Here is a 19,030-nt window from a genome sequence, read left to right as displayed (position 1 = left end):
CATCTGTATCATTACCACGATTTGATTTCCCCCCCTAATTTGTTCAAATAAAAGATACCATCAGCTTGACATGCAAATGTAAGAACAATGAATTTCACAATCTTGTTATTTTCTTAGATAAAGATACACGGCTGCATAGTCATCCCTAACAGGCTGCAAAAATAAGAAATTTTGGCAATGATGAGTCCACACTAGGATAGAAGGATTTGGGAGGATGGAGGAAGGGAAAGCATTTGTTTACATGTCTTAAGCAAGTCAAACTAGATATGAAAAAGTGTGTACCACATATTTATGTTTTGCGTTAAATGTAACAGGGTTAAAGCTAAAAGGAATTCTATAAAGAACGAGCTATCAGAAAAATGTCAGAGTATACAAAAAACAAAGAACCACATTTTCTTTTATATCATTAAAAAGAATCATTCCAACACTCAATGAAAGTGACATTATTTATTTGAGTTTAACTTCTTTGTGTGTTTAAGAAAAGATTGTGCTGCCAAAACTACAGGAAAAAAGTAACCTGCTATGTAACCCCCCGTTCCTCCAGGGATGGTTCTAGCAGTCTGCAGGGAACAGCCATACCTATTGAGGCCCTTATTTACTGCTTCACTCATTCCTCACACTCTTTTGCAGGAAACCGCAGGGCTTCAAGTGAGGTCTACCAGCAGGTGCACTGGGACTTGGGCAGGCTGCAAAGGAATACAAACACCAGCTAATTAAGTCTATTGTTAAAACAATGTGTTTCTTGCTGAGACTGAGTCATCTGAAAACGTTGCAAGATGACAGATTTCATTTGTGGGGGCAGAGTGCCATCTTCATTCTGGAGCTGTCCTTTCCCCTCCCCCACTCCATTGCTCTTTCATTGTAGAACTTACAGTTCCCAAAATGAGCGAGCAGAGCAGTGTTGGGTCTTTTTTAAACAAACATTTTCCATGGCCACATTTCTAAGCTCTTCCTTAGGTAAAGTCATTATTGATGGGAAATAGCCCGTCACTAATGTTGGGAATATTAGCTCCTAAAAGAAATAAAAGTAACAAACAAGATTTGTAGCATCCTTATCCAAAACTCTATTTGTAATGAACACCTGCCCCCAAGAGGCCAGAGGGGATATTTTTAACTTGTGGGTACCAACAATAGATAACCACAAACCATTTTTTCCATTCGGTATGCAGACCTGCCAGCAGAACCCCGCACCCTGGCATGAACAGCTTGAACAGTGACTGTTGATAAATCAAGCAGTATATTTACAACGAAGTTGACTTTTGGACCCTCCTGGGAAAACAGATGTGCTCCACAGCAATGAGAAAAGTCAGCTTATTTCAACATCTATATTCTCTATGAAGCAACATCACAGATACTAGTATAACCTTGATTAGCCAGTTAGGAAGGACACCCCAAACTTCAGATAATTGAGTGAGCTGAATCTGCATTCAGGATCTCCTGATCCAGTCTACTTCTCTCAGAAGTTTCTTTACAATAGTCTTTTATGAAAATGAGTAATGAACCTTCTTCCAGTTACATTATAACATGCATACATTTATAAATGAGAATTCTAGAACACAAAATTCTTTACTCAGCTTTTGAATTCAAATAAAATTTAACACACTATTAATATAATCCCATGGTGGCCTTTTTGCTCTCAAAGTTACAACCCTCTCTTTGTTTCTCAGAATTTTTTTTTTTTTTTAAATCTTCTCTGTATTAGCTCAGAATACCCTTTAGAAACAGGAATTGTCAATATGGTACCTGTAAGCACATCGAGTTCCCACCTTCCTCCAAACAGGATGCGCGCACACACACAGACACACAGCACATAGTCCAAAATTTCCCCCTTCCACGAGTTTGGCTTTATTGATCATCCAAACTAGCCTACACCTAAACCTTATCACCATTCTCGACAGATCCTAAGCTAGGCTTTCCATGTAGGACCTCCTCTGTCCCAGTCCATAGCTCTTTTTACCTCACTCTCTCTAAACCCTCTTCTATTTTGGTTGAGGCTAATTAAATCCACTTATCAGTCTCAGTCAGTAGTAATTACTCTGAATCTATAGACAGGGTTCTAGCACCTAATTTTAGGGCAGCTCAGCAAAGGAACCCAGTTACCTTCCACTGTTCCAAATCCCATTGTACCATTTTAAAACGTTTGAAACATCTGTTCTGGGAGTCCATGACAGTGCATCTTCCCATCAATTCTACAAATGCTGTGTACAACAGATTGCCATATCCTAGTTAGGGACCAAAATCTGAAAGCCTTTAATTGAGCAAAACTTCCATTACATTATTATAAAATGTGGCCAGTTATAATGTGGGAGACAACAAAATCTCCTTCATATCACACATACCACTCCATAAAAAATATATTTTGGTTTGGGATAATCAAGTAAGTAAGTAATATGCGGAAGAAATGTAAGTGGTATTCATTAGGGATGGTTAAAGCACAGCTCAAAACACTCACACATTTCTCTGAATCAACCCCACATTGATTTTACACCTCCTTTAACTATCATAATTTATTCTGTTAAGAACCGTTTACTTCCTGATTCTCCTCCTCCTGCTAACTCCTTCTGATAAAGCTCTTGCTCCATGTCTATTCCCATTCTACTTCCTGTACCTGTAAAGGTGCTTTCCCAGGTCCAGTTGTGTTGGGTCCTGGCTCTCCTTCAATTCTCATGTGCTCTGCAGTTTGATAAAACCCAAACTGCATTGTGTACTTTAGTATATTCACCAGATCTGTCTTTGCATGACTGTCTTCTGTCATGCATTATTTAGTTCTGCAAAACACTTTGAGACACACTACTTATGAAAAGTATTTCACAAAATATAGCTATATTCTAAGTATATCCAAAAAAACTATGTTTTGCCTCCGTAAACGAGTAAAACCAAGGAGGAGTACTTGTGGCACCTTACTAATTTCCCCATGCTAATTTGCCCCTACTGTTACTCACACCTTGTTAACTGTTTGAAATGAGCCGCCCTGATCACCACTACAAAAGTGATTTTTTATCCTGTTGATAATAGCCCACATTAATTGATTTGTCTCGACCCCCCGCAACAGGGTAAGGCAACTCCCATCTTTTCATGTACTGCTATATATATCTTCCTACTGTATTTTCCACTCCATGCATCTGATGAAGTGGGTTTTAGCCCACAAAAGCTTATGCCCAGATAAATTTGTTAGTCTCTAAGGTGCCACAAGTACGCCTCGTCATTTTTGCTGATACAGACTAACACAGCTACCACTCTGAAATCTGTCACCAGTAAATGAGTAGTTATTCAATATTTCTTTTTATCCTTCTCATTCAGTGTGGCCACAGGCCTCACTTACCATATACCATCTATATCCTGCTCTGAATACAAAATTATTTATTTCCTTCCGGGTGTTTCTGTGGCACTCATCACTATAGTATCTGAATGCCTCACATCAATACTCCCACGGTCTCCCACAGTATTCTTGTCAGCAAGTTAAGGAAGTATGGGCTGGATGAATGCACTATAAGGTGGGTAGAAAGCTGGCTAGGGGCATAGCGAGCAGATCGAGGGACGTGATCGTTCCCCTCTATTCGACATTGGTGAGGCCTCATCTGGAGTACTGTGTCCAGTTTTGGGCCCCACACTACAAGAAGGATGTGGATAAATTGGAGAGAGTCCAGCGAAGGGCAACAAAAATGAGTAGGGGTCTAGAACACATGACTTATGAGGAGAGGCTGAGGGAGCTGGGATTGTTTAGCCTGCAGAAGAGAAGAATGAGGGGGGATTTAATAGCTGCTTTCAACTACCTGAAAGGGGGTTCCAAAGAGGATGGCTCTAGACTGTTCTCAATGGTAGCAGATGACAGAACGAGGAGTAATGGTCTCAAGGTGCAGTGGGGGAGGTTTAGATTGGATATTAGGAAAAACTTTTTCACTAAGAGGGTGGTGAAACACTGGAATGCGTTACCTAGGGAGGTGGTAGAATCTCCTTCCTTAGAGGTTTTTAAGGTCAGGCTTGACAAAGCCCTGGCTGGGATGATTTAACTGGGAATTGGTCCTGCTTCGAGCAAGGGGTTGGACTAGATGACCTTCAGGGGTCCCTTCCAACCCTGATATTCTATGATTCTATGATTCCTGTGAGATTAGGTGAGATTATCCCCATTTAACAAATGGGAAATGGAGGCACAGAGAGATTATGGTCAACATTGTCACATGTCCACTAATTTTAGGAGGTCAATTTGAGATACCTAGGGTGACCCAAGAACCTTTTGGTGACAACTAGCAAAGGTCCCAGGGGATACAAAGGGTCAGTGTGATGAGGTGTCCTCCACACACACCTGGAAAGGATTAAAAGAGGCCAGATGGACCAATTAACCTATTCGGCTGAAGGCTGAGGAGAAAGCCCGAATTAAGGGAAGCTCACGTGTACGAGAACAGACAGGTTTCTATAAAGCCAGGGAGCTGATAGCAGGAAGGAGGCTGCAGGGATCTAATCTGCGGTCACTCCCTGGGAGAAGGGGTGTGTGTTTGAGGGCTTTCGAGACAAGTAGCCTCAGTTGGAGGAGGGAGTAGAGAGGCTGGCAAACCCCAAAGAGAGGGGAGTGCTGAGGTAGGAAGCAGCCCAGGGAGTAAGCAGCAAGGTTGGGGACTGAGTTGACCTTGGCTGCGTGTTGTAGGGTCCCCGGGCTGGAACACGGAGTAGAGGGTGGGCCCAGGTTCCCCTACCTGCCACTGGGGAAATGGAACTGGCAGGGCAGTGAACTGGAAGATTGCCTGGATCACTGTGGGAGTGACAGAGACTTTGAAGGATTATACCCCAGAAGGGGGAAACACAGATAGCGACATGGCTGGAGGGTCAAATCATGATGATGATGCTGTGGTTCCTAGACTTAGAGATAGGCTGCAGACCAGAGAGAGAGATGGCGTGCAACTGTGGGATGGGACATTGACCTTATGAGCTAATCCCCAGAGTGACCAGGAGGAGGCACCACGTGCAGTGAGTAGAGTACCCTGTGACAGTCAGATATATGCATAATTGTTCACCTACAGGTGGCATGTACCAAGAACCAGTAGCCCAATGGTTGTCAGAATCACTGCAAAATGTTCATACAGATAATATTGAAGGAGTTAAGTGTCTATATTAAAATGCATGTTCTTAAGGTCTTGGAATTAAGGCAAGTCACCAGGAGGTGACATGTCTTGGATGTGTTCCTTTCAGACAGGAGGTAGCAGACGCTTATCTCCCTGTCTGGTCACATGTGTACTATATGCTTCACAATGTAGGTCTATCTGCATACTGAGCCACAGGCAAAAGAAGCAACTGTGAAATCTACAAGGGAGGGTTGCCTGTTTATGACAAAAGACAAAGGATTGTTGGGGTATATCTGGGGATACAAGGAAACACACAGGGTCCTTCACCTGGGAGAGGCAAGCTTGACAGCATACTTCCTTATGAAAGCAGGATCACCGCCAAGCCTGGCTGTAAAATGCTGCAAGGACTTTGGGTAAGTGTCACTCTACAAGTCAGGAAAGTATCTAGTTAATTAAGTCAAGGTTCCAGAATGCGTGTTATGATTTTATATGTAACCATTTGTTTCTAATACTTTCACTTGCTATTACTTGAATCTCTTGTGCTTTGTTAAATAAGCTTATACTTGATTTCCCTATAAACATATCTCAGAGCTGTGTGTTAAGTGGAGCAGTGACCCAAGGTGCAACTGCTAAGCTGGGGTGTACATTTTATTTGGAAGCAGTGAATCTGTTAATAATGTGAGTGTCCAGTGATCAGGGGATGAACACTCCAAAGAGATGCTCGGAGGGCTTGAGGGGTGGGGTTTGCCTAACGCTAATCTATAGAGAGAGATGGGGTCTGTGAGGCCTAGAGGAGAGCATCTTTTGTTTCCTGTGACCAGTGGAGCTGGGGAGCTGACCCCCCACAGGCATAACAAGGTTGCCTCATGCTAAGGGCAGATGGTCGTGCAGTACATCACAACCCTTGGTACCCCCAGGAGGCATCACACCTAGGGCCCAATTTTTCATCATACTTAGCATTTGTATAGCATTTTATATGTTCAAAACACAGCTCCCATTGATTTCAGTTGCACCCGTGAGTGCTCTGTATTTCTGAAAATCAAAATCGCCCCCCAGGTCTCAGGATGGACACCCAGAAACTGAGGAACACACAATGAGTGACTCCCTGTGAATAGTTTGGTTTAAGTGACTTTGCAGAGAAATTGTGTGGCAGAGGCAGGGATAGAATCCAGTTCTCCATCATTGAACTGCCTTAATCATTACACTGTCCTCTCTCTTCCTCTGTGCCTATCTACACCACAATACCCTGTTCCTGCCTTCTCCCCCCCCCCCCCGACACACAGCTCCTACATGCCTCTCCTTCTGCTCCTATCCAACACCCCTTCCCACCTCCGCTCCTGGCCCCCTCCTCCTGAGCTTCTATTCAACCCCCTGCCCTGGCCCGCACTCCCTCCTCCTGAGCTTCTAACCAGTTCTGCCTCCCACATTTGCTCCTCTCCAATCCCCCACTCCATCTCCTGGCCCCTTCCCCTGTACTCCTCTCTCCTGCCCTGTCCACCCCCAGTAGGCTGGCTCCTGGTCCCACCACATCTGCTCCCCCCTCGCACTCCATTGACTTTTCCCTTCCCTCTGCTCCCCCACAATTTCTGGCTCTTGCAACCCCTCTCCTCCTATTCCCCCCATCCGAAAAAAAAATCATCACCACCCCTCAGAATTCAAGTCAGGGTGATTCCTCTTTCTCCTCCACACTGCCTGACCTCTAACAATAAGCAGTAACAACATAGGGGAGACTGTCTTCCTGTTCTTAGTTCTTGTGTCCGGCACCAGCCCAGGACACAGTAGCCAGAAGTAATAACTGAGGGAAAATTGCCTGCTGCCCTGGACTGGAGCACACTCAGTTCCAATTGAATCTTTGAAGAATTTAGATGCCAAACTCGAACAAGTCTCTACTGAGCATGTGCAATCTGAGATTTTGCAGAGGCTCATAAACTTGGTCAAATTAGGGCAAATTTTTACAGGGATGGCAAAAGGCTCATCCCTGACCCCCTGCTAAATTTCATGTCCCTGTTCTAAACCCAGAGGCACTAGAGCAGGGGTGGGCAAACTTTTTGGCCTGAGGGCTGCGTCGGGTTTCTGAAATTGTATGGAGGGCGGGTTAGGGGAGGCTGACCCCCCCATCTGACCCCCCTGCTTCTCGCCCCCTGATGGCTCCCCCAGGACTCCTGCCCCATCCAACCCCCCCGTTCCCTGACGGCCCCCCCGGGGACCCCTGCCCCATCCAACCACCCCTTCTCCCTGACCGCCCCAGACCCCTCGCCCCCACCATCCCATCCAATCCCTCCTCTCCTTCCTGACTGCCCCCCCGGGACTCCTGCCCCCATTCAACCCCTGTTCCCTGCCCTCTGACCACCCCGACCCCTATCCTTGCCCCTGACCACCCCCCAAACTCCCCTGCCTTCTATCCAACCCCCTGTTCCCGCCTGCTTACCATGCTGCCTGGAGCACTGGTGGCTGGCAGTGTGGCTGCACCAGGACAGGCAGCCGTGCCATGCAGCACAGAGCACTGGGTCAGGCAGGGCTCTGCAGCCCCGCCGCCCAGAGCATTGTGGGCCAGGAGCTCAGGGGCTGGACAGGACAGTCCCACGGGCTGGATGTGGCCCGCGGGCCCTAGTTTGCCCACCTCTGCACTAGATTTTCTTAATGAAACAGTGGTACGAATGTTTTTTAACATGGCAAAACAATATATGTTTCTTAATCTCATTCGGACAAACAGCTTGGCCATTTTAGCTGTAATTTCCCAGAACAAATCAGCCTGAGGTGGACACCTGCCATGAAAAATTTCAGCCTGAACAGTTAAAGTTTGGCAAAGTTATAAACAGCTGAAACAGGGCTTTACAGTGGGGACTGTCAGGCAAGCTTAACTATAGGCAGCAGGACCAACCCTGCCTCTAATAAATAATGAAACACCATCGGTTCCGTATGTGACAATTAAAAACAGGACTAACACGGGTAACCTACAACGCCTTATGGAGAGAGACATCTCATTGTAAAGCCTAATCCTTCATCACACAGTTGTGCTGTCAAGGTCTGAAGTGAGGAGAGGCTCTTGCTGGACCAGTGTCACAACCTTAACAAGTTTTGAATATGGACATCGATTCTGCAACACATACTCATGCGCTTAACTTTACTACTGAGAGTATTCTATTGAAATCAATGGAACTACTCATGGTAGTAACAGTAAGCACAGGCATAAGGGTTTGCAGGATTGGCACTGTGTTTTAGGTCCATTTTTCTACATTACGCTCCATGATAAACATTAAATAGTTTCCTGTTAATTACATGTTTTCAAAATCTAATCTATCATGTATTTACCAGAGACATGAACAGCCCAGGGAAAGGAGGTATTTGGCTTAATAAGATAGCAGTGAAATTTGCGATAAGAATCTGTATTACCCAATGTATTTCAGTACTAAAAATCAGTGAATGCTTAGTATCTGTTCACTGTATACAATACTATATTCTGCATCTTGTGAAAAGAACATTGTTTTTGCCATGTGGTATGTACATTTCTTAAAAATACATTTCACCATCTAGGTCACTTTCTTAGTTAATGTATTTTATTAATTATGTGTCTCTCCTATGTATGACATCTCATAGGGTGAAATCCTGGCCTTATGGGAGTTTTGCCATGGACTTCAATGGGACCAGATTTTCACCCATAATGTGCCTCTTTAACTTATATGCAATGCAGACATTTGAACACCAGAGGACAGTGTTTGAATGAATTAAAAAATACAGAACAATTGAAATGCACTTCAAAAACATAATTTAAAATACCTACTACTTATTACCACACATATTACTGGAAGCAGAGTTTTGTAAGAGACTGACACAACAAATTAATGTGAAAGATAATGAAGACTAGAATGATTTAGGAATAATTAATAAGTGAGTTCATTCTGTATGAACTTATATTTGAGTATGTATTAAACCTTCTTACCATGATTCATTCTTTTACTGATGATTTTAAATATGCTGCTTTCTCTTTTAGCTGTGAAAACCCAATGATGACTATAGTTTTTTGACTCTTCTCATCATTTGAAATCATCTCTCTTTTCTTCTTCATGTTGATTCTTATGAAGATTCGATATCTCTTCCTAAACCCAAGAAACTTTGTACACATAATAGACAGTCACTGCAATAACATGAAAAAACAACAAAGTCAACAACTTGTGACTCTTATGACAGCAAAAGGCTGAGCTTACAAAAAGAGGAGGAAAGATATCAACTCTTCTTGCAGGTCACTGCAGAAGGGTCAAAGCTAAATGGATATGAGCTGTAGCTCACAAAAGCTTATGCTCAAATAAATTTGTTAGTCTCTAAGGTGCCACAAGTACTCCTTTTCTTTTTGTGGATATGAAAAGAAAATTACACTCATCTCTAGAAGCTGGTTCATCAGAATTAAAGCATACTGGTGGTATGGTGTGGGAGAACCCTTTGCCCATACTGTACCTGATCTGTGCCTAAAGAGATGCCCTTCAGTCTCCAGAGATATCCATCTACTGTATACACCAATTATAATGGGAAGTGTTAGGCATCTTTAATAACAAGCAGCACTATCAACCCCACCTATCATCCAAAGACTATAAAACGTCAAATTTTGCCCTCAGTTTTATCTATAGAACTGCACTTGAGTCAATATACTGAAGTGAGGCCAGCAGCTGAAGTCAATCTGCTGTTGAGTTACCAGAGTTAACTCTACCAGGCTCTAAATGGAAGTTAGTGGGGTGTACACATGTAAGCTTGCCCCAGAAGATTTTTGAAAACAGACAAATTGAGTTTAACCCTTCAGTCTGTAAGAACCTTTTAAGCCTTGATCCACAATTCACTGGGATGGGTCTGTCATACTAACATCAGCTGCAGTCACTCAATGGATCGTAACAGGCACTTCAGAGATATTTCAGTCAAAGCAGTCAGTAATGTTGTGCAAAGCAGTCAGTAATGGCTCAACTGGGTAAATCCATAATTGCATGTAAAATGTTTCTAATTTCACGCTAGCCCATTCCAGCTCCATAGGAAATACTCCTTTTAAGTTAACAGGACACACTTCATGAATATTACAGTGAGCACATATTAAGGATTAGACCCATAATGGACTAACAGCTAAGGAGTCATGTCCCAATCAGCTGGATCAACATTTCTCTTTCATGCTTTTTTCATTTTTTCCTTTGATTACAGCTGTAAAAGAGAGTCAGAACAAACGAACCTATCACAAGCTTATTCAAATGACACAAAGAATCTACATTAATGTCAGAAAATCAATAATGAAGCTTAAAATCCAGGCTCTTGCTCTGGCATGAATTCCCACCATATTATACCTTTTTAGTAGGCACAAGATAGCAGTGAAAAGCTCAGATTTTCAGCCTTCTCCCTATATTTTCTGCATTTTATGAGAAGTAACATTACCTAAATATTCCAGGAAACAGAACAACATGTTAAAGACATCCCCACACTACCTGTAAGCATTATATGGGAGAAGCAGCATTCTCCCATGGCTAGAGCACTGGACTGGAAGTCAGGAGACATGGGTTCTAGCTCCAGCTTTGCTGATGACCTTGGGCCGGTGACTTTTTCTTTTATTCTCTTCCCACCACTGTGTTTGTCATGTCTATTTTGACTGTGATCTCTTCAAGGCAGAGACTGTCTCTTGCTATGTGTTTGAATAGTACCTAAGACAATGGGGCCGTGATCTTGATTGGGGCCTCTAGGTGCTACTGACATCCAAATAAATAACAAATAACTTTTTCCTCAGTCTTCTCCCCTGCACCACCTACCCCCAAATCATGTGCCACATGACAACAGCCTTTGTTGCCCCTCCCAGATAATATTTTCCCAATATTTCCACTCCAGGAGTGGAAATTCTATACCTAATTCTTGCAGCTAAATCTGGATTCCCCAAAACAAATTTCTAAATGCCTCAATTCATTTTTGCTGCCTACCTTTTGAATTTTTCTGCATGGGTTTTTGCAACAAGATGACCAAAACTAATGCAAGGAGAAAGTGCACTGGCTTTTATATAATGCTACTAAAATCCCTTGCATCTTGTTTAAGATAGCTGAATTTTCTTTTTTGGCTTCCCACTCAAACTACTCACATTGTTGTTTAGATATTTTTCCTGAGAAGTTTTGACTAATTTGTAATCCAGGATTATGTACAGTGTTTTAAATTATTGCTCCTGATGTGCATAACTTTGCCCTTGACTAGATTTCATTTCGGTCAGTCTGCTGCCATGATGTCCAGTTGCCTAATTTTATTAAGTCTTTCTGGAATTATTCACAATCGTCCATAGTACCGGCTGCAATAGCTAACCTAAATAATCGTGCACTGTCAGGAAATGTCACCACTTCATTATTTAACCCCACTTGCTAGAGAATTATTGAACACCAGAGGTCTTAGTAATGATCCCTGAGGCACCACATTGTTAACTAAGGTTAAGTGTGGTTTTGTGGGAACCACAAAGAAACTGATCCAAATCCTACAAACCCCAGTAATGCCCTAGAAATAGATTCAACTCACTTGGATGCTTCACTCCATATGTCCGCTTCACTCAGGAGGCCCCAGCACCTTTTCGCTTACCTTTTGTACTCACCAGTGGTGCAGAGGAGAGGCTGGTGGTCTTTATATAACCACCTCTTGAAGCATTTCAGGTTAGCCAGCTAGCCCACCTCACTAGACATATTTTGCAGGATGGTATAGTCACCTACGCCTACTACTTTCCCAATCTACAGGAAGCATTTCTGGAAGAATGGCCTTGAGCTCACCCTGCCATTCTCCACTTGCAAGACCAGAAAATGCTGCTCCAGTCCTGAAGCTGGCTCTACTAGTTACTCCTGAGGGAATTCTGTGCCCCAAAATTAGAAATTCTGCACACAAGATTTTAAAATGCTGCAAATTTTATTTGTCAGAATAGCACTATATAATCATGCCAGTTTCAATTATTTTGGTAATTGATTCCAAAATACAGGTCAGCAAGTCTGTCTGTAGCAATACAGACACAAAAAAATTCCACTAGGAGTAGAGCGGTAAAGAAACCCCAACGACAACCCAGTTCCTGTTTCTCTGCCCCCACCTCCCCAGAGCCCAGCCAGGGGGCCTGACACTCACACTCCCTCCTCCCCAGAACCTAGTCACAGCCCCCGTCCCCAGCCCAGACAGTCACACCCCTAGTCCCCAGAGGCCAGCTGTAGCCCCCACCCCGCCCAGACATTCACACGCTCTACCTCCCATAGCTCAAGGATCCAGAGGGAGAAATAACCTGATTATGGGTCCTGGGGTTGCATGCAGTTTCCTGCATGCTGCCGCCTCCTTCCTTCAGGGTGTGCTGGGAACGGCAGCTGCTGGGAACCCTCCAATTCCCTCCCCCTTCCTTGTCTTCTGTTTGTGAGCTGGGCTCTGCTGGGTCCAGCAGCCCCTACTGATGGCCAACGTCTCTGCAGCCCTTTTCTGTGGGGGAAAAAAGGAAATTCTGTGCATACGTTAATTTCTGAAAAATTCTGCATTGCGCAGTGGTGCAGAATTCCCCTGAAGTATCTAGTAGCCCTTATTTTACTCTGGGGTGGAGATCCCCAGACTGAGATAAGAGCTGTTGCAGAAAGAGCACAGGAGCAATTATTGATCTTGCTGCTATAAATGGGGGATGGGTGGACACTTCTGAAAGAGTTCAGGAGGTGGGTTGGTAAAAGCCATTGCCTCTCCACCTCAGAAGACCACTAAGAGGTATGTGAGTTGGTGGAGAGGGGTAGAACCTAGGACTAAAATTCTCAGCCTTAGAGTCGAAGGTTCATGTGAATAGGGCATGGGTCTGGAAATCAGGATTCCTGGGTTCTTGTCTCCTCCTTAGCCATTGACCTACAGCAACTCCCTTAATGAAAAAAATTCAAGTCTTCACTAATTTTAGGTACCCCCAATTGGAGTGCTCAACCGGAGACACTTACCGCCTGATTTCCAGAGTTGCTGAGTGCTCACTGCTGCCACTGAGCTTTGGGTGCTGTTGCTGTTGGGGACTAAAGCTGTGCAAATAATTGATATTTCAGTTTAGTGGCTGGAGTGAAAAAAAATAGGATCAGGTCTACCAAAAATAATCTTATTTTTCAGGTGAAATGAAAAAGTTTAAAAAAAATGGTTTCAGGTCAAACATTTTGTTGTTCAACCCAAAATGAAACATTTAATGGCCATTTTAATCTTTTTTTAAAAAAACTTTTTAAATAAAATTGAGTGAAATTCCAAAACAAAATAGGTTTCTGAAACAAAGAGTCAAAACATTTCATTTGGGGAAAAATATTTGGTTCAATTGAAAAAATTCACCAAAATCAACCCAAATTTGTGAATTGTCTTCGCATTTGTCAGCAAATTAATGATTTGCACAAAAAAATGTTGCCTCGCTCTGGTTGGGACTGTTTTTCTACCAGCCACTTTTAGATCTCCATTCTGTTGACACTGGGCAACTCTTCCCCTTCGCCCTTGGGGAAGTTTGGTAAAAAATCCCACTCCAAGTACCATGTATGCAGGAGTCACTTCAGGGAAAAGCCAAACAGCACAGCAATAGCTAGAAAGAAAACCCATCTCAGCATAAGCTAAGGGGGAAACCCCTCTTTAAATGAAATAAAAATCAAAAGGTCAATACCTGAAGTCTGGAAAGGACAGGGGTCAGCTCCTGAGAGGCAAACAAAACCTCTCTTCCCTTTCCCTCAGCGAGGCCTGAAGAATCTCTTCAATTCAATAGACCTTCAAACATTCAACTCAAAAGGGAAAAAAAACATTTACAGCTGGTCTCCCTTAGCTCATAGGAATCTGGCCTGACTTCCCACTCACCACAGGGGTGAACAGCTTGTAGCTTCTCTTTCCCAAGAACCCTGTAGCTCTTGGGCCTCAGGGCCCCTGATCCCTTTCAGAACCACAAAAGAAATCCTCCCCCTTCCAAGGCAGCCAGCCTGCTGAAGCCTGCATCCTCCCTTTTGTCTTCTGTTCCTCTCTTGATTATTTCCCCAAGTCTGGGCATTTCTGGCAGGTGTTGTGGGGTGAAGCCATCATTTGCCTGCAGGTCAAATCATTAACCCCTTACTGCCCTGGCCCAGTGTAAGATTTGTACATGCCATCACAGGCAAACCAGAGCACTGGCTGTGTGGCATAGTACCAATACCATTTAAACTGGCCTATGATTCAATTCTATATTCCTGGAACACATAAAATTCCCATTTGTGTGAATAGGAGTTCTGGATGCACAAGGAACACATAACCAGGCTCTTAATTTGCTGTTACAACAATATTGTCAATAAACTTGAACATTGGAAAAGCAACACCACTTCCCTGGTCAGCCCATGCTGCAGAATTTACATTGCAGCAGGAGAGTGTTTACCAGTTGTGACGCTTTGGGGTTCAACCCAGACCAGTAAGGTCCTGTGTCACAGCCTGCCCTGCAACAGTATGCTGCTGTGGCTCACAGCCCTGACACGGATGGGTCACATCCTGGCTTCCACTGTCATTACTTTTTACAGAGTGATGCCAACACACTCCCCCATCCCAAATTTCCCCAAAACCATCTGTCCTGTGATGTCCAGCCCCCTACTGAAGAGCCTCAGAAGTCATTATGTTTGTTGCTCTTTTAAAGAGACAATATACTGCAGCCTGTTAGCCTAACTGGGGTTAGTATACCCTTCCCTTCAATCCAGGCACTGGACTGGTTTATAGTAAAACTAAAACAAGTTTATTAAACAACAAGTCATGAGTATAAATGATATATCCATGTATAGGTACATCAGGTAGAAGGAGTAAGGATAGAAATGGTTACAAACAAAAGTAAAAATACTCTTCTAAGACTAAAATTTAACTTCCGCAAGTTCCAATCTTTGCCTAACCAGGTTTCTCACCTATAGTCAGTTCTCGGAGACTCCAACCCAGATGCACTTTTCTCAGCTGTAAAAGGGCCCTGGCCATATGTCTCTGCCCAGTAAAGGATAATCCTCTCTTTTCATAGTCCCAGTGAACCTTAGAAATGTATTCTTTGGAAAGTAAACCCAGCCAATGCGTCTCTCTCTTGTTGAGGTGTAGATGCCATGCTGTCTTCCCAAAGTTCATTGACCCTGCTTCAAGAAGCAGGAAGGCTTCCTAGGGTACAGTCTGCATATGTTAAGCATTCAGCTTTCCCTGCTTACTCTTCTGATGGCTTTGTTTACTATGCATGTCAATGTACTTTTCTTTGCCTTTGGTCACACCTTGCCTAATTTACATTGGCGACACGTTCAAGCAGGTGGAACCCCATTCCCTTGTCTGGAACAAGAGTGGCTTAGGCATTGCTCGCCACATACACTTTAAGAGCACATTTGCAGCACATATCTGTAAGGTCCTGTGTGGATGTACATGTATCACACAAGAACATTCATGATCATTGAGTTACTAGTGTTCCAATGACACATTACATACCACCTTTGGGGTATACATCATGACAACAGTATGCCAACTGGCATTGGGGAGGTCACAGCAATTGGGAGGTCACAGTCGCTCTTACTCCTTTTTAGAGAGAGGCTGAAAGAGAAAAAGACAGCCAAAAGGGACAGAAGTAGGATGAGGATCACATCTACTTCTGAACAGTAAAAAAAAAAAAAAGTTACAAAATCTTTTGATCTGCATAGGGAGGGGAAAAAACCCAGCTCAGAGTATTTAGACCACCACCCAGTTCTTGGGCAAAAGAATGTAAAATTATACAAAATGACCATATCTATCCTACCCGTATGACTTTCAAACCAAACCCAACCCTGCCTTTCTCTACGATCACCACTGCTGTCGCTGCTCACAGGGAACGGAGAGCCTCCAACAACACCAGACTCTGTCTCAGGCTGCTGCCACCTCCACACACACATGTTCATAAAACATTCATAGACAAGGCTCTGTGCTCAGTTATGTTTGTTTCTGCTTCTGCAAGTACAGCTCTGCCAAACAGCAGCGTTACTGGGCTAAAATAAACTAGCAGGAATAATCACACCTGCAGTTACAGTAGATTTGGAGTAGCCGTTCTACTACAGAAAAGGGACCCAGGCAATGAAGCGTCTTTGAGCAGTCTGGATTTGTTGTTCCTCTGGTACATCCCTTTTAAAGGGCCGGCTTGCTTTCCAACCGCACCAAACCAGCACTGGGCGTGCTCAGTTATTCTAACAGGTCTGAGATTGGTTGCTGAATAGCATTTTGCAGTTTTAAAAAAGGGAGAATAACATTTTTGAAAGAAATAAGACCTGCTGCTATGGGCTGTGTTGCTTCCTTGTTATCTCCTATCAAAACATGCCTGCCCTGTGTTACAAACCAAACCTCACTTGTATTTGTTCCATATGTTAATAACCTGAGCGTGCTATTGGACTCAAAAAGGTACAGTATGTGATTCTGGCTGCAGAGCCAGACCAATACAAATCTTAGTGCCAGCACTAACCTAGTCACAATGTTTCATATGGACCATCAATAATGAAGACAACAAGCTGTTTTCTTTTCAGCCCAGGGCTCTCTTTCCAAATGACCAAAAAAAAAAAAAAAAATCAAATACATTCAGAAATACGAAACACCAGAAAAATGTGGGAAAACTCATTTTAAAAAGCTAATCATCCCATTTATGGACAGCAATAGGATCCAATTATTCAAACACAGATGAACAGGAATAATTTATGGTGCCCATTTGCACAGTCTGAGACAAGGTCTGTAAGTCAGAATATTAATTGTCAGCTGCCTTTAATTCTTATGTATGTGTTTTATCTACATATATACATGCTGATCAATGAGATACCACAAAGATTAGATAGAGAGGTGACAGGTGCCTTAGAAATACCTAAGGCCCTGATCCTGCAAGTTACAACATGGGCAGAACCCCCTCAACCCACCTGAAGCCTCACTGAAGTCAAAGGGGCTCTATGCAAGTACGTTCACGCATTGTAACTTGCAGGATCAGAGTTCGAGGTATAGCGCAATAGAACTAGGTGCTACAGTTCTTTCATTAATAGAAATTGTTAGAATTAGGTTTTTTTATGCCATTGGTGTACTAGGTAGTGTTCACGCACACAGGAAATCCCCCAACCCAACAACCCTGCAATCAGATCCATGCCAGCCAACCCCTGAGCCCGTGCAGAGCCCTGTTGATTTCAGTGGGACTCCACATGGGTCTGATCATGGGACTGGGACATAAGACAAGCAACACATGTTGTATACATTTTTCATATATTGAATACACCCAAGCTAACTTTCCACAGTAGTTTATAATGCACTTAGTCCTAAAAGCTTTGGATATTTAAAATAAACTTTAGGTAAATATGCAAGCTGTAGTGTCCTTATCTGATTGACCAAACCTTTTGAGGTTTGCCTATCATTAATATGGAGAAACTGCTTTAGATACAACCCTTGCTAATGGTGTGATTATCCTAAAATAAGTTTTTACATATTATCATCTCTTTAGTATGTGATGCCGTGTGTGAAACTTCCAGGAAACACTTTACTAAATTATTAATTCCAAATACAGGGCCAAATGCTGCACTCCCTGTTCAGCTACACCATGCATTGTCTTCACCTAAGGACAGTAAAGTTTGGCCCACAGTACATAAAAATGTTGTTCATGATTAAAAAATTAGAACATTTTAAAACTAAATGGAAAACAGAGGTTTCCTTTGAAATAAACCACAGTCAATCATAATAGGGACTTCAGCGATAAATAAGAATGCAAAGAAGTGGACAAATGATCCTAAGTAAACAAGTTCTCATGTCTGTTTTGTTAGCTCAGTTGTTTGCTGTAGTGAATGACAGCTGGTACTTCACAGTCCAATAATTAAACTGACATAGCTCTAGCAATCCAGGAGCTCAGGGAAAGGGCAGCCACAGCAAAACACACAGCACAGAGACATGTTTGATTAGCTGAACGTTGAGATTAATCTGCTTTTGAATTCCCAGCAACTAACTCCACCATAGGAGAGATCGTCTCACAAGGGAAGCACCTCTCATTCCCTAATGAAAGGAATATACATCTGTGCGGCCTCCCTAGGGTAAAATTACAATGATTACCTAATACAGAAAGTCAAAACATCCTCCAGCCACATGACAGGGGCCTCCCAATTATACCCCCAACTTCTTTCTCTCTCTTTGCTCTGAAGCTCCTCCAAGGGGCCTAAGAGGCACTGATTTGTTTGTTGGTCAAGCTCTCATCAAGATAAAACTGTTTTGGGTTTACAAAATACCTTGCACTTATGCAGTGAGTGTCATGCAAATGTAAACAGAACTCTCAGAGGAGGGTTATTGTGTTATAATTTGTAATACACCTGAGGGTCACCATGTCCCCAGACTACTGAACAAGATTTAGTAATGATCCATCACAGTGGTAGTATAATTTAAACAGCAGGAGAGGGCTGGTGAGGGGGGGCAGGTTTTACATCATAATAAAGGATTATTTAATGGTAGCCAAGATAATACAACTGCTTGTCAAAAAAACGAGGATTTTATTAACTAGAACAAACAGAACTCGATTCCACCTCCCTACAATAACATTAAATTGATTAATACATATAATAAATAAATTTATAATGGTTCAAATATACACACACACCATAACTTACTGCTAAGTGTACTTAACTAAATATAACCCTCTTAATAAAGAAATATTCCTATAGCTATCTTTGTATACACAGGCTATTATTTTATAGGTTATTTTTTCCAATTTAAGGTTCCCCTTTCCCCAAATATCTCACTGGATGCTGTCTAGCACCCAAGTAGTCTTTGAGCCTCAAAATGCCTCATGACTTCCTGAAGAGATGAACTCGACTCCAGTGATTCTTGCTTGCATGACTGCACGTTAGACCAAACCACTGGATCAGAAGGACCTTTGGATCTCCTGTTCCAGATCTCCAGGGCCACATGAATTAAAGATAGGAGATGACTGGAACCGATGATTAGGAACAAAGAGGAAGGGATGCTCAGGAACACACCATCCAATGTGGACTGACTTGACCAGCCAC

General features: G+C 42.9%; 1 long non-coding RNA gene across 1 annotated transcript; it reads right to left on the bottom strand.

The window, feature by feature from the left end:
- Positions 1-432: 432 nt before the first annotated feature.
- On the bottom strand, positions 433-12,487 carry LOC125645021 (uncharacterized). The gene is made up of 3 exons (XR_007359170.2): positions 12,313-12,487; positions 8,998-9,192; positions 433-686 (listed from the first exon to the last, which is right to left on the bottom strand). It is a non-coding gene; the product is annotated as an uncharacterized LOC125645021 (long non-coding RNA).
- Positions 12,488-19,030: the final 6,543 nt, after the last annotated feature.

The sequence above is a fragment of the Caretta caretta genome, chromosome 11 (genome assembly GCF_965140235.1).
Source record: "Caretta caretta isolate rCarCar2 chromosome 11, rCarCar1.hap1, whole genome shotgun sequence".
NCBI classification, from domain to species: Eukaryota; Metazoa; Chordata; order Testudines; family Cheloniidae; genus Caretta; species Caretta caretta.
The sequence above is the reverse complement of the archived record's forward strand: the minus strand, read 5'-3'. Positions and strand labels throughout refer to the sequence as shown.